The sequence below is a fragment of the Pseudophryne corroboree genome, chromosome 5, assembly GCF_028390025.1.
Source record: "Pseudophryne corroboree isolate aPseCor3 chromosome 5, aPseCor3.hap2, whole genome shotgun sequence".
Classification (NCBI taxonomy): Eukaryota; Metazoa; Chordata; class Amphibia; order Anura; family Myobatrachidae; genus Pseudophryne; species Pseudophryne corroboree.
This window is the reverse complement of record NC_086448.1, coordinates 99219128-99234138: the sequence shown is the minus strand read 5'-3', so window position 1 is coordinate 99234138 and position 15011 is coordinate 99219128. Positions and strand designations below refer to the sequence as shown.

At 46.4% G+C, this 15011-nt stretch overlaps 1 protein-coding gene and 2 pseudogenes across 2 annotated transcripts in view; 1 reads left to right on the top strand and 2 right to left on the bottom strand.

Moving 5' to 3' along the window:
- Positions 1-15011, top strand: part of PTER (phosphotriesterase related) — a 414219-nt gene that overhangs the window by 113101 nt on the left and 286107 nt on the right. The gene's annotated exons all lie outside the window — the stretch shown is intronic.
- On the bottom strand, positions 7877-7996 carry LOC134930046 (5S ribosomal RNA; annotated as a pseudogene).
- LOC134930183 (5S ribosomal RNA) lies at positions 8285-8404 on the bottom strand (annotated as a pseudogene).

Below are 15011 nucleotides of genomic sequence, written 5' to 3'. Positions count from 1 at the left end.
CAGAGTAAATGGCTACAATCAATGTTACATACGTGAGTGGATTCGCCGCGCTACCCAGTCTGGTCCTCCGTCATCTGATAGATAACGTTGTGAGTCTTGTGTCTGACCAGGCCTGCTGCAGGCTCTCTTTATACAATTCATCCAAAACATAACACAATGGATACTGTAATCTCTTTGTCCATTGGACACAGGGATGGTCATTTACAGTACAGGAGAGGTCATAGGTCGGTTTGAATAGGTGGGCGATGTCTGTTCCAACTGCTCTTGTGGGTGCGAATATGCGCACGCACAGCAGAGCAGGTACGCACACGGAGGCAATCTGTGTGTAGTTTGTACATGATGTGTGTACTGCAATATTTTTCGACTTTGACAACAGTGCATGGCAGCTTGCTGTGAAAGACTTTTTTAGCTGCAAACCTGCCAGATTGCCCATGCTGACCCCTGTCCAATGTCAAAAATGCCTACAATCAGAGGTGTAGCTAGGCACTATGGTGCCCAGTGCAACGGTATGTTTTGGCGCCCCCCTCCCCTGTACAGTTGGGTGCCTAGCAAACGTGGTGGAATGTTACTTTTGAAAAGAAACAATATTTTAAAATCCAAAATTGGTGACAGAGCCGGTTAGATCATGTAGAGCTCAGGGGAAAAGTTTCCTTTGGGTGCCCCCATGTTTAAAATAAGGTCAGTGCATGCCCAAGGCTTGCAATATAGGGTCATAGCAGCACAGATGGTGTAATGGTTAGCATTACTGCCTCACTGCACTGTGGTCATGGGTTCGATTCCCACCATGGCCCTAACGCATACTTGCCTACCTGACCCTCTCCATGAGGGAGAAAATGCTCTGTTCCTGTACTCTCCTGGTAATGTATGATTGCCATCACCTGTGGTGAGATAGTTAATTGATAAGAAAGGTGTTTCACCACAGGTGATGGCAATCATACATTACCAGGAAAGTCCAGGAACAGAGCATTTTCTCCCTCATGGAGAGGGTCATGTAGGCAAGTATGCCCTAACGTTGAGGACTTTATATATTCTCCCTGTGCTTGCGCTGGTTTCCTCCCACAATCCAAAAATATACCTGTAGGCTAATTGACTTCCAACAAAAATTAACCCTGGTGTGTGTGTGTGTGTGTGTGTGTGTGTGTGTGTGTGTGTGTGTGTGTGTGTGTGTGTGTGTGTGTGTTAAGGAATATACAGTAGATTGTAAGCTCACATGGGGCAGGGACTGATGTGAATTGTGAAATATTCTCTGTAAAGTGCTGCAGAATGTGTGTGCTATATAATACCGCTTTCAGATCGCAAATGCCGGATCCCACCCGGTAAGAGAAATGTGTCCTCAGGGCTGTAACACACACTCCGGTTTTTCCCGGATGGCAAAAAGCCGGACAAACTTTGTCCGGCTTTTTGCCATCCGGGAGAAACCGGCAGTGTCTGTCACACAGGACGGCTTTGAGCCGTGTTTGATGCTGTGCGCATGCGCAGCATCAGACACGGCTTCAGAAAAAACCGTTGTGTGTGAAAGCTCCCCTTCACACACATGGTTTACTGGCTCCAAAGACGGCCCGGCGGCCGCCTGGCCGCCGGACCTTCCAGTGGTGAGACCCGGCTGCAACCCGGCAGCCGGGCCGAGGCCGTGCAGTGTGAAGGGACCCTAGCCCTCACACTGTTAACTACAATGCCGGCACAGGAAAAAGCCGTCCGGCTTTTTCCCGGCTGGCAAAAGCCGGGTAGTGTGTTTCAGCACTTACCGGGTGGGATCCGGCATTTGCTCTGCTATGGTGGCTTTCTGACCCGGCAATATACCGGGTCGGTTGCCATAGCAGCGGGGGGGCGCAGCAGCAGCAGGGGCGGGGGTGGAGGCGGCGCTGGGAGATAAGCTCATCTCCTGCGCTGCCTCTCCCTATGCTGTCAATGGGAACCGTGTCGCATCGACGCGGCTCCCATTCATACTGCGCCTGATCCGGTATTCAACCCGGGTATAACCATTCTTTTATACCGGGTTGAATTACCGGGTCAGGCGACCCGCTAATTCGGCGAAAGTGATTTCACATTGCACACTGACCCGTTTCGACACGGCAATATGGCGTGTCGATACCGGGTTATTTGTGCGATGTGAATGGGGTATAAATAACTGGTAATAACAAATAATGGATTAGTATCAATACATATTACACCGAACAGTAGTGTCCGTTATTCACATTACACCACACAGTAGTACCCTTTATACAAATTATGCCACACAGTAGAGGCCCTTATACACGTTACACTATGGTTGAGTCATTATACACATTACACTATGGTAGAGCCACTATGGAAGTAGTAGCTGTATTTAACTATTTACTTGTTTAAATCAAATAAATGAAAAACACTATATATGCCCCAAGTGACCTGACCTCACAATCCCCCCAATTCCTCAATGAAAATAAAGCTCCAAATGTGACCCACCCACAGACCTGATAACCCCCCCCAATCTCTGAATGAAAATAATACCCTAAATGTGACCCCCCAAACACACACACACACAGACCTAAAACCCCCAAACTCTCAATTGAAAAATTATGCACCAAAATCCCCCCCCCCCCCCCCCCCCCCAATGCCTCAGTGAGAATTATAACCTAGAACTGTCATCCCAGACCTAATAATACCACTATGCATTAATTAAAATAATGCCCCAAAATTGCCTGAGGGGCAGAGAGGGCTGCGTCAGAGCAGAGAGAGGTGCTGCAGCAGCCTGAGGGGGAGAGAGGTGTTGCAGCTTCTAATGCAGCTGGGGCAGAGAGATGCTACAGTATCAATGTACAGAAAATTGCTGCAGCAGCTGCTGTAGAGAGAGGTGCTGCAGCAGCAGCTGGGGTAGAGAGAGGAGCTGCAGCATCAATGTAGAGATAAGTGCTGCAGCAGCCAGGGTAGAGAGAGAGGTGCTACAGCAGCCAGGGCAGAGAGAGGTTCTGCAGAAGCCAGGGCAGAAAGAGGTGCTGCGGCAAGACTAAAGTAGAGACTTGTGCTGCAGCATCTAGGAAAGAGAGATGTGCTGCAGCAGCAGGGGCACAGACTGGTGCTGTAGAATAGAAGTAACCCTGTTGTACAGACATACATATAAAGAGGGCAGGCAGAGTTCCGGCATGTGCCGGCTGTCAGTGTTTTCTGCTGTCACCTCTGGCCTGCCCTGTTCCCTACCTAGTCTCTGAGTCTGAGTCAGTGTGCTCTCAACTCTGCTTCTCCTCCTCCTGCTCTGAGGCTGCCAATATAGTGGCCCATGGAAAGGGGGAGTAACGTTTTCTGCACCCTCGCTACACCCCTGCCTACAATGGGCACGTGAGCATCAGACCAAGTGCACCTCTTCATGGCAGCGGTATTCCCTGATGGCTGTGGCTATCAGCAGGAGAATGTACCCTGTCACACTGCAAATATTGTTCAGGAATGGTTTGAGGAACATGACAGAGAGTTAAAGATATTGACTTGGCCTCCAAATTCAAGTTAAAATGGAAGCTGCTCAGTCAAATGAGTAATTCCTCTCAGGTGCTGAGGAAGGTGTTATTCTAAATTAGAGAGATAGACAACGCAGATTTTTCCCAGCACACCAAGAGGCAATAGCAATAAGATTTGAAAAACTACATAGTAGTAGATAATTCAGAAATATTAGTGCAAATTCCTCCGATCTATATTCGATCGAGCCTCTGTGGGATGTGCTGGAAAAACAAATCAGAGCCATGGAGGCCCCACCGCACAACTTAAGATGGGCATACACTATACAATTATCTGGCAGATTATCAGACAGATCTGGCTGGTTGAAATTTAAATCTGGTAATGGATGAGAGGAAATGACAATCGACCATTTGCTCCCAAGCACTGGAAAGTGGACAAAACGTGTCATTCAGACAAATTGTTTTTTGCCTGTTTTCCAGTGTTTGGGAGCAACTGGTGGATTGTCATTTGCTCTCATCTATTACCAGATTTTAATTTCAACCAGCCAGATCTGGCCGAAAATCTCCCAGGTAATTGTATTGTTTATGCACACCTCCCAAAATTAGAATGCCATGGAGAAGGACACCTACTGTACACGCGTGCCCGCCCAAAAAGGGGGTGTGGTCTGTTGGAACGGGAAGCATGGCTTAGCGGGAAGGCCCGTGATTGCGAGCCACGCCCCATTTTCATCACTGAGGGGGCATGCCCAGAGCTCTGGAAGCCGCTGGCATGCGCCCTCTCCCTCTGTCTCAGGTGAATAGATGCTGTGCGCATGCACACAGTGTCTATTCTCCGCTGAGCAGCAGTGACGGGAGCCTCCTAACTGCCCCCCCCCCCCCCTGCACTACGGGAACCTGTGGCCCGCGGGTGGGACAGCGGATCAGTCCCAAAAAAACGGGACTGTCCCGCGAAAATCGTGACAGTTGGGAGGTATGGTTTATGCCCGTCTTAACAAAACTTAAGGGATCAGCTGCTTACTTCTTTGGGCCAGATACCACAGGACCCCTTCACACGTCTTGTGGAGTCCATGCCTCGATGAGTCAGAGCTGTTTTGGCAGCACGAAGGGGACCTGCACAATATTCGGCAGGTGGCTTTAGTGTTTTGGCTGATGGGGTAAATGGCAATTTATACATCATTTAAATTATGAAATTGGTTATATTTAGAAAGAGTTGGAGGTGTCTACTTACAATTATTATGCAGTGCAGTAGAAACACATATAGTACATGAGACACACTGCAATTATCAGTTCGCACCTATGAAATAAACAGTATATATATTATCCAGCATTAAATTACCTGTGGTACACATTAATATTATACAAACTGGGAACAGAGGCTGAAAAAAAATGTGTTAAAATGTTAAAAACTGTCATGTAAGTTAGCAATATGTTATTGTGCAATTAATAAAGTACAATAAAAGTTCACCTCATGAAAGTATAGCAAGTGTGTTATCCAATTACCTAGCTTCTGACTGTGCTTTGATACAGTAAAATAAAATTTCAGTAATTAGAGATGAGCACATTTCCCCCATTAATCAAATTTTTTCAGAGCAACTAATTGAACTGAACTATGTAGGAAATCAATAGAAACATAATGATTGAATCTAGCTAACCTCATTTACAGTACTTATGAAACTTGTCTGTTCTTTATCCACTTTTACTTAGGTTGATCTTCAATGGACACCTGTTGGCAGTGGTGGCAGCCATTTTGGAACCAGTCATATCCCATAAGCACTAATATGGCTGCCTTCACTGACAACAGGCCTTATAAACCTTTCTCGCTTTTCGTAACTGCTTTGGCTTCATTCATTATATGTTCAGTATTCTTTATTCTACCCAAGCAAGTATTGGATTTTTTTTCTCAGCACAAATAAGGTTTTCCTTGGATATGTGGAAAAAAGAATTGAACTCACAACATGCACTCCTTGTTTTCTTCTGTAACTTCTAGACTGTACAGGTATACCAGATATGGGGAGAGATTTATTAATGCTTGGAGAGAGATAACATGGAGAGAGATAATGTACTAACCAATCAGCTCCTTACTGTCATTTTTTAAACACATTTTTAAACACATAGCAGTTAGAAGCTGACTGGATGGTACTTTTTCTCTCTTCCCTTAATCTCTCTCCAATTTTTGATAAATCTCCCCCATTGCCCTGATGTAGAGATATTCGATTTGTGCAATATAAAAGTTTGCCTCAGTTTGGCCTCCAAAAATGTTTAACTGGTTCTGATATAAAGTTTATTTTGACAGTAGAGAAAGGGTTAGTTTTACTATCTATTGCTTCGCAAAATCGCTGCTTCCAATGTAGGTAAGTATACTTTAAAGAAGCACATTCCAGTCACAACACTGGGCATGATTCATAGATACGCTATTCCGATGGTCACGCAGCTGGGCGTTTATTGGTTGTCTGTGCATGGGTCACTGCCACAATGCGTATGGGGTGGTCTTCAGTATGCCGACTGACGGGATCCCGGCGCACAGTATACCGGCGCCGGGATCCCGACAGCCGGCATACCGACACTTTTTCTCTCTCGTGGGGGTCCACGACCCCCCTGGAGGGAGAATAAAATGGCGTAGCGCGCCACCGTGCCCGTAGCGTGGCGAGCGCAGCGAACCCGCAAGGGGCTCATTTGCGCTCGCCACACTGTCGGTAAGCCGGCGGTCGGGCTCCCGGCGCCGGTATGCTGGTCGCCGGGAGCCCGACCGCCGGCATATCGTAGTGAGTGAATTGCAAATATGGTCACAGTGAGGATTCATTCACAAGTGATTGACAGAGAACAACCATTTTATGGGAGGTAACAGGAAATGGCAGCAAAAACGTATATCAGCCACCGAGTGTGATCCTGTACACAAGAAACACATCTCCGGCATTTCAATTGCGGCGCCCATTCTGAGTGACCAGAGACTCACCCAGGAATTTGTTGTTTATCTGATCTGCACTTATGCTGCGAATTTGTACGCAGTTGCTTGCAGCCGCAAAAGCTCCGGGGGGCATCTCTACTCAAATCACTTCTATAATTAAATGGTCACCACATGCGGTCCATTTTCAAAACTTTGATAGCAAAAATACTGCAATCTCTGGTGTTATTTTTCTACAAAATTCAAACTTTTTTAATGTGTGTCTAAAATTGCTTAAGGGAAATAGTACAGAGATTGACTTCTTCATGACTCTTCTAATGTCAATATTACTGTTTTAATTTGAAGAAATTAATTTGCCTGTCTGTTCATGCCAAGACATTCAGAATCCACCCTCTCCGGATCCATCAAAAAGTCAGACACAGAATCAGGCACCCCTGAGTAATGGGTGGTCTTCTGGTTGCCGAATGTCGGGCTCCCGGCACCCAGTACACCGGCGCCGGAATCCCGACACCCGGCATACCGACACATATTCTCCCTCGTGGGGGTCCACGACCCCCCCTGGAGGGAGAATAAAATAGCGTGGCGCGTGTAGCGTGCCACCATGCCCGCAGCGTGGCGAGCGCAGTGAGCCCACAAGGGGCTAATTTGCGCTCGCCACGCTGTCGGTATGCCGGCAGTCGGGCTCCCGGCACTGGTATGCTGGTCGCCGGGAGCCCGGCCGCCGGTATACCATACTACACCCCTGAGTAATAGCTGAAATAACTCAGTGGTGTAGACTGGTCACTAGGTTGCTAGCAGTGGCTGACTGGAACCGGACTTGGACTGGAACTGAACTGGAGATATTGGATCAGACTGTAACCGGCTGAATACTGGACTGGACTGAAACCAACTTGATACTAGACCGGACTGGAACCAACTGGATACTGGACTGGAGCGGAACCAACTAGATAACGGACTAGACTGTGACTGGCAGTGCAGCAGATGGCAGCCATACTGGTAACTTTAGTATAACAACACAGAGCTCAGCTTACTGGATCTCAGGAATCAGGACTAAATCAGGACAAGGAGCAAACACTGTGCTGACTGGATACAACTGTGCTTGAACAGAAACAAACAGTCACTGGCAGAGTTGTAATGGCCGAAAAATAACCAAACAGAAGGATGTTTGGAAAGTAGACTCTTTTTTGGGAGCACTCTAATTCAGAGGTTTAAGATTATAGCATCACTGGTAAAATCGATTTAATTAAATAATATTTTCAAGTTGAATTTAAGGAGTACAAATATAAAGTGAAATTGCCTCGCGAACATATGAGCGTAAATATTCAACATAAGTGATCAAAAAGTCACAATTTACTAACTGCCGGAAATTAATGGCTGTGGTACAAAGAATGTAATGTCATTGCATGATATTTCTCGTATAAAGTATGACCATCATTTATTCTGCATCTGTCCATTATGGATCATTTTTGTCGCAGAGAATTAAATCATTGGTCATGTAAAGAAGTTATACCTTGTGGCATTAGTCTAGGTGACAATCTATTCGGGAGTCAATTTTTTGCAGTACCAGGGTGTTCAAAGGTGGTCTCCCATCCTATTACTGACCCGGCCTTTCACTGCTTAGCTTCCAAGGTCAGAAGAGATTGGGCATCTCCAGTGAGGTATGACCGCAAATATTGAACTCACTTCTTTGGTCACCTCTGTGTTAGTAATAAAATTACTGTATATCCACATTGGTAAATTACTTTAGAGATATGAGGCACAAGGCACAAATGCCATACACCCTATGAGAAATGAATGCAAATGTCCTGACTTGGTCACTGAGTGATATGTCAGGCTCACAACAAGAGTAGAAAAATTAGAAAAAATCACTGTGCGGAGAAATCAATCTAGACCACACAGCATTCTCATTTAATAGTACCTTGTAATTAGAGTATAGGTGACAATTGATCTGAGAGCCAATTTATTGCAGTACCAGGGTGTTCATAGGTGGTCTCCCATCCTGTTACTGACCCGGCCTTTCACTGCTTAGCTTCCAAGGTCAGAAGAGATTGGGCATCTCCAGTGAGGTATGACCGCAATTATTGTGCTCTCCTTTTTTCGTCACCCTAGTCTTTATAATATGATCACAGTGTGTCCGTATGTACATACATGATACCAGCGCTTGACAACATCTGAAAAGAATATAGTAAAGACAATCACCTGATCTCGTCACAGATTGACATGTCAGGCACAACAATACAGATACGTGGATAATCTTTGTATAATCTAGTCACAGTATGTCCATATGCACATGTATGGCACCAATGCCTGACAGCATGTGAACGAATAATAAATAAAGACAAACACCTGATCTAGTCACACGTTGGCATGTCAGGTGTAGCATTACAGGTACGTAAATGAGTAGCAATTAATGGGCAGGAGACTTTTTCATGCCCACGCCGTATCCACAATTAGGACATATTTTCTACTCATGAGAGGAAATTAGGAGACATTAAATATGGCCGCATCAGAAAAAACGCAAAATAGTGATGAATATAATTACTCCTAAATTTACACCTGGGTACTGTGGTAAAAAGCACCGAGATATATTGTCTGCACCCAGATATATATTCACTGACAATGTACTGGTATACAAATAAACATGATAGAAAGGAAGATTTGTGCTTGATGCTATCTTATATATGTTTTTTGTAGTGATAGCATTGTGGGTTTGATCCAGCACTGTGTTCCTCTTAATTGTTTAGGCTCAATCAAGATATGACCTTCCACTGTGAGAGAAATAATTCAAGGATTACTCCTGAACTTCTTTGAAAGGCAACAGTTACTGTTGGTATGTTGCAGTTAATCCTCCTAAATACATACAATGTTGCGAGGACATCACACAGTGGCTAATGTTATTTTTATAGCAATTGTATTAACTGGGTACAATTCTGTTGTGCGTGCACTTGAGTCTGTGTCAGAATAAAGGATAATACCTCATTTTAATATCTGACAATTGCAGGCAGCCCAAAATTGATTGTGGGCAAGTTGATAAGTTAAAGGGGTAATGCGGGGTGTGTATACGATACCACTTCCAAAATTATGCCTGTTGAGAAGTCCCGTTCCTCATCGTGCCGGAGCTCCGAGAGTTGCAGCAGCGTGGAGTCGTGGAATCGTAATGCCCGCCGTTAGTGAAGCGTAGCGTGGCTGATGCGGCCGATGCCTCCTAAGGTTTCCAGCTAGTTTGATCACGTGTGTACATCACGTGATTGGGTTTTCCTGACGTACGTTTCGCATTAAACAGCTTGATCACAGGGCATAGATTATGTAATTTTTCCAATTACATTATGTTTGCTGCACTGTGAAGTAATTCAGGAATAATTCAGTTTTTCAGAGGTCATTATCTGTTTAATTACGGTACTTGTGCGGTCCCCAACACCCTTTTCTCTCAAAGAGTTGTAATGGCCAACAGGTTTACAGGGGAAGTCCCCACAGTGCCCCTCTGCTAGAGAGCCCCATCCCCCTCTAGGGGCCAGGTTCCAGACTGTTCTCTTGAATTATACATTGTTACTCTACTAAAGGGTCAGTAACTTGGTGGAACAGGGTCATATATGAATTTGAGCGCTTGGTTAATTTCTATAGAAATTGCACCAAGATTTACCTTCCTGACAATCAAAGTGGGCAGTCCCTCTGTGGTCATGTTCATCAATCTGGGCGGTGTCCAGCACTCCCGGAGATGCTTGGCGTCATTTATTGCTTTTATTCGGTGACAGTGCAGTGACAGCGGTGGCCTGGCTGTGGGTGTAATGCAGTACCTAGGGCCACTGCTTTCATGCTAACATGCCCATACATACATACATAACATGCTCATACAACATTAAATCTGCTTCTGATTAGCCAACATCCTGTACCCGCCCAGGAACATCTAACACATTCCTAACACACTTCTTCATGCATGCGTATAAATCTGGAATGTGACTCTGTATGAACACTATTGAGATGTATGTGCAACTCAGACTGCACAGGTGAAAAATATCACACAAGAAAAAAAAAACAGATTGCCTTCCACAGGAAAAAAATAAAACACATTGGCCTCCGTATGAAAAAAAATAAAACATGTTGATCCCTACATTGTATGTCCCAATCCCCCCGACAGAACACTGACCTGTCAGTTGCTGCTGGTATTGGGCCATACCCAGCCCGCAGGCCAATGAGTGCCCGCTAGCAAGTGCAGATGACAGTTTCCACAGTGGAACCCAAATCCCAGAAGGCTGGTGAGTATATTACCGGAGTCCTGCAGAGAGGGGATCGTTCGGTCATCGTTGGCGGCATACAGGACACGCGCAGCGCGTGCCATGTCTCTCAGCACAAGGGTGCAGGACGCGGGGGGGGGGGGGGGGGGCGCTCTGAGGGCATGTTTTAAAACCTTACTCTCACTGGCAAAAAGGGTACATACATGTACAGCCGCTGATGTGCCATCCCCAGCCAGTATAAATATTACATTGCTGAGGCTGAAGGGCGGGGTTTCTCCTCAGACTTGCCAGAAAACTCACTGAGTGCCATATTCTCCTGCAGAAACTCCAGTGTGAAGCTCCTGAACGCTGTTTCTCCTCATGACAACGCTGATACAAGTACAGGGTGTTATAGAAGGGGCAGAGAGTGTTCATTATAATTAGGTCTGTGGGCCTATTATTGGTATATGCGCTGTAAGTGGGTAATGTTTCCACAATTCACAATCAGGCGAAGTGTGTGGACTGGCAAATCCCTCTGTGTCTCTCTGACAGACTTTAGTGTGGGTCTGTCCCCAATAGCTCCCCTGTGTGATAGGGGTGTGTGTGTGTGTGTGTGTGTGTGTGTGTGTGTGTGTGTGTGTGTGTGTGTGTGTGTGTGTGTGTGTGTGTGTGTGTGTGTGTGGTGTGTGTGTGTGTGTGTGTGTGTGTGTGTGTGTGTGTGTGTGTGTGTGTGTACAAGTGTGTAACATGTCAGACATTGGGGAGGGTTCTTCCCAGGAAGAATTAATTTTAGATGCACAAGAGGGTAATGTGGTGGCCCTTCCCTCTCAGAAGGAGCCTGATTGGGTGAGAATGTTGCAAAAGAATATGTCAATGCTTGCAAAGAAATTCTCTGAGTCTGAACAACAGACTAAATATTGGAGGCAGTCTGTGGAGGATGCACTGTTTACTGACCCCTCCATATCATCCACTCGGGTCCCATCCAGTTCCCAGAAAAGGTCTCTGGCCCAGATAATGCAAGGGGACACAGACACAGATTCCGACTCTGACGTCAACACTGGGGATTTGAGAGGGGTAGACCTCAAATTAGCCAAAAGCATACAATGTATGATAGTTGCTATAAAGGAAGTGTTGGAGTTTCCTGAAACAACACTGGTCCCAGAGGAAAATGATTATTTTAAATTAAATAAAAAGCAGGTTGTGACTTTTCCTCCTTCAAAGGATTTGAATGCGTTCTTTGAAGAATCCTGGGCTAACCCTGAGAAGAAATTTACCCTTCCCAGAAGGATACGTGTAGCGTACCCTTTCCCTGAGGAAGACAGGCACAAATGGGAGACACCCCCAATGATAGACACCTCAGTTTCTCGGCTGTCTAAGAAAATAGTTTTGCCTGCCCCTGGTTCAGCCCCTTTAAAAGATCTAGCTGACCGTAAATTAGAAACAACCCTAAAATCCATATATACGGCTAACGGAACAGTGCTCAGGCCCACCATTGCTTGTGCGTGGGTAGGTAACGCTGTGGAAAAAATAGTCTGACAACTTGCTTGTTAACATAGACACAGTTGACAGGGATGAAATAGTCCTAACTCTCGGCCATATCGAAGATGCTGCAGGTTACTTAGTTGAAGCTGTGAAGAATATTGGGTTGCTGAGCTCAAGATCCTCCGCTATGGCGATTTCAGCCCGCAGGGCGCTGTGGATCCGCCAATGGAATGCTGATGCGGAATCAGATAAGAATATTGAGGTGCTTCCTTACAATGGAGAAGCCCTCTTTGGAGACAAGCTGGATGCCATGATTTCAACAACTACATCAGGCAAGTCAGCATTTCTGCCTTCCGCAGCTGCTCCACCTAGTAAAGGATTTCATTCTCATACGATGCAATCCTTTCGGACCAACAAGTCCAAAAAGGCATAAGGAACCCCCTTCTTCGCAGGAAGAGGGCGAGGAAGAGGTAAAAAATCTACAACACCATCAGGCTCGCAGGAGCAGAAGTCAACAGCTACTTCTGCTAAAACCTCGGCATGATGCTGGGGCTCCCCTGCGGGAGTACGATCGGGTGGGGCCACGTCTACTGTCTTTCAGCCAGGTCTGGGTTCACTCAGATCTGTATCCTTGGCTATTGCAGATGGTATCCCAAGGGTACAAATTGGAATTTCAGGACCTTTCCCATGCCGATTTTTCAAATCAGCCTTACCAGCTTCTGTTCAGGACAGAGCAAAAGTGCTGAACGCAATACAGAAATTATGTCAAGACAACGTAATTTCCTTAGTTCCTGTGTCACAACAGGAAAAAGGGTTTTATGCAAGCCTGTTTGTAGTGCCGAAACCGGATGGCTCGGTCAGACCGATTTTAAACCTAAAGACTCTGAACCTTTATTTGAAAAGGTTCAAATTCAAGATGGAATCCCTGAGAGCGGTGATCTCCAGCTTGGAGGAAAAGGAATTTTCTGGTATCGATGGACATCAAAGATGCTTATTTACATGTTCCCATCTACCCGCCGCATCAGGCATACCTGAGGTTTGCGGTGCAGGACTGCCACTACTAGTTCCAAACATTGCCTTTCGGGCTCTCCACAGCTCCGAGAATATTCTCCAAGGTGATGGCGGAGATGATGGTTCTTCTTTGCAAGAAAGGAGTCAAAGTCATCCCATACTTGGACGATCTCCTCATAAGAGCGAGATCCAGGGAGAAACTAGTGCAGAATATTGCACTTTCCCTGACGGTGCTTCAACAGCACGGTTGGATCATAAACCTTCCAAAATCAGGATTTTGGTACTTACCGATAAATCCCTTTCTCCGATTCCACAGGGGCCACTGGAGCGTAGTTACAATGGGGAAATAGTAGGCAGTAATTGGGAGCTGGCACTTTAAAATTCTCACACTGTGGCTAGCTCCTCCCCTACTATCTCCCCTCCAAGCCAGTCTACGTAAAACTGTGCCCGAGGAGAGCTGTAATAAACAAACCGTAAGGTAGAGGAGGTTAATGACGCCCTGTAACCCAGGATAACACAAACCAAACCTGGAACAGAACCTAACAAACAACCGGCTAGCCCGAACTCAACAAGCAGTCATATGGTGATCTGCAAACCGTTAAGCAAAAAACAAGGAGGAACAGCGCTGGGCGGGCGTCCAGTGGCCCCTGTGGAATCGGAGAAAGGGATTTATCGGTAAGTACCAAAATCCTGATTTCTCCTTCATCCACTAGGGGCCACTGGAGCGTAGTTACAATGGGGACGTCCCAGAGCTCCCAGAACGGGTGGGAGAGCGCTGAGAGTCCTGTAAGACCGCTCGGCCAAACTGCGATGCAGAGGCCGCAAAAGTGTCAAACTTGTAGAATTTGACAAATGTATGACGGCCGGACCAAGTAGCCGCCCGACCTAAAGTATTCATGGAGACACCACGGGCAGCTGCCCACGAAGGTCCCACCACGCACGTAAAGTGCGCTGAAATGGAAAACGGAGGCTCCCGAGCAACCGCCAAGAAGACTGTCTGATGGTCAGATGTATCCAACAGCCCAGCATATGCTGGGACCCTGGCTATTTAGTACGGGAGCATCGTACAGAATAAAGAAGAAAAAACCCTTCGTCGAATAGCCTAAGACCTCTGTAGAGAAAGTCAGCGAGCCCTGACAACAGTCAAAGAGGACTGAAAAACACTAGTGTCAGATTTATATGAAAAACGGACATGCCCTTTGGGAGAAACGACCGCTGAGGCCGAAGCTCAGCCGGGGGAGTTGCTAATAGAGTACTCCCTGAAAGAGAGCCCGAACTTACGGGCGCCAGGCTAATTTCTTTTGGAAGAAAACCGAAAAAGGCAGGGACCGAAAATTCAGGTCAATGTGGTTTGAAGCGCAGCGGAGCAAAACCTCCCAGAGAAACCAAAGATTACGGCTGAATGGTAACTGAAAGAAGGGGAAAAACCCCTTTTATCCTTATTATGTCCCATACAGCTTTCCAAAAGTGGCAAAAGCGAGAAGAGGTAACAGACTTCTGAAATCGGGGCCTAGTAGGCCTAACCGAACTAGGGAACTCCTCCCTTCTGAGGGCTCGTGAACAGTCACACGGTTAAATGAAATCAGTGTAAGATTGAACAAAGAAAAGGACCCTGTTGAAGTAGACAGTCCAGTCGAGGTAGGAGCCAAGGCTCCTCTACCGACAACAGTTGTAGCCGTATCTTCAAGTCATGGGTGGCCCAACCAGAGCCACCGAGAGGACTAGCACGCATATTCTCCTCCTGTGTTACCGAAAGTGAGGTAGAAATAGAAAAGGAGGCAGGATAGAATAACCAGAAACTCCCAGGAGCCCTGAGGGCATCCTCGGCTACTGCCACCAGAGCTCACGTCGGTGAGTAGTAAAGGGTTAAAGAGTCAGTCAGAACGCCCTGAGGTCGATTCGAAATCTCCGCCCACAGCAGACCAGCTGACAAAACTCCGGGGAATGTTCCCTCACCCAGGAGTCTGACCTGGTGGCCTGATC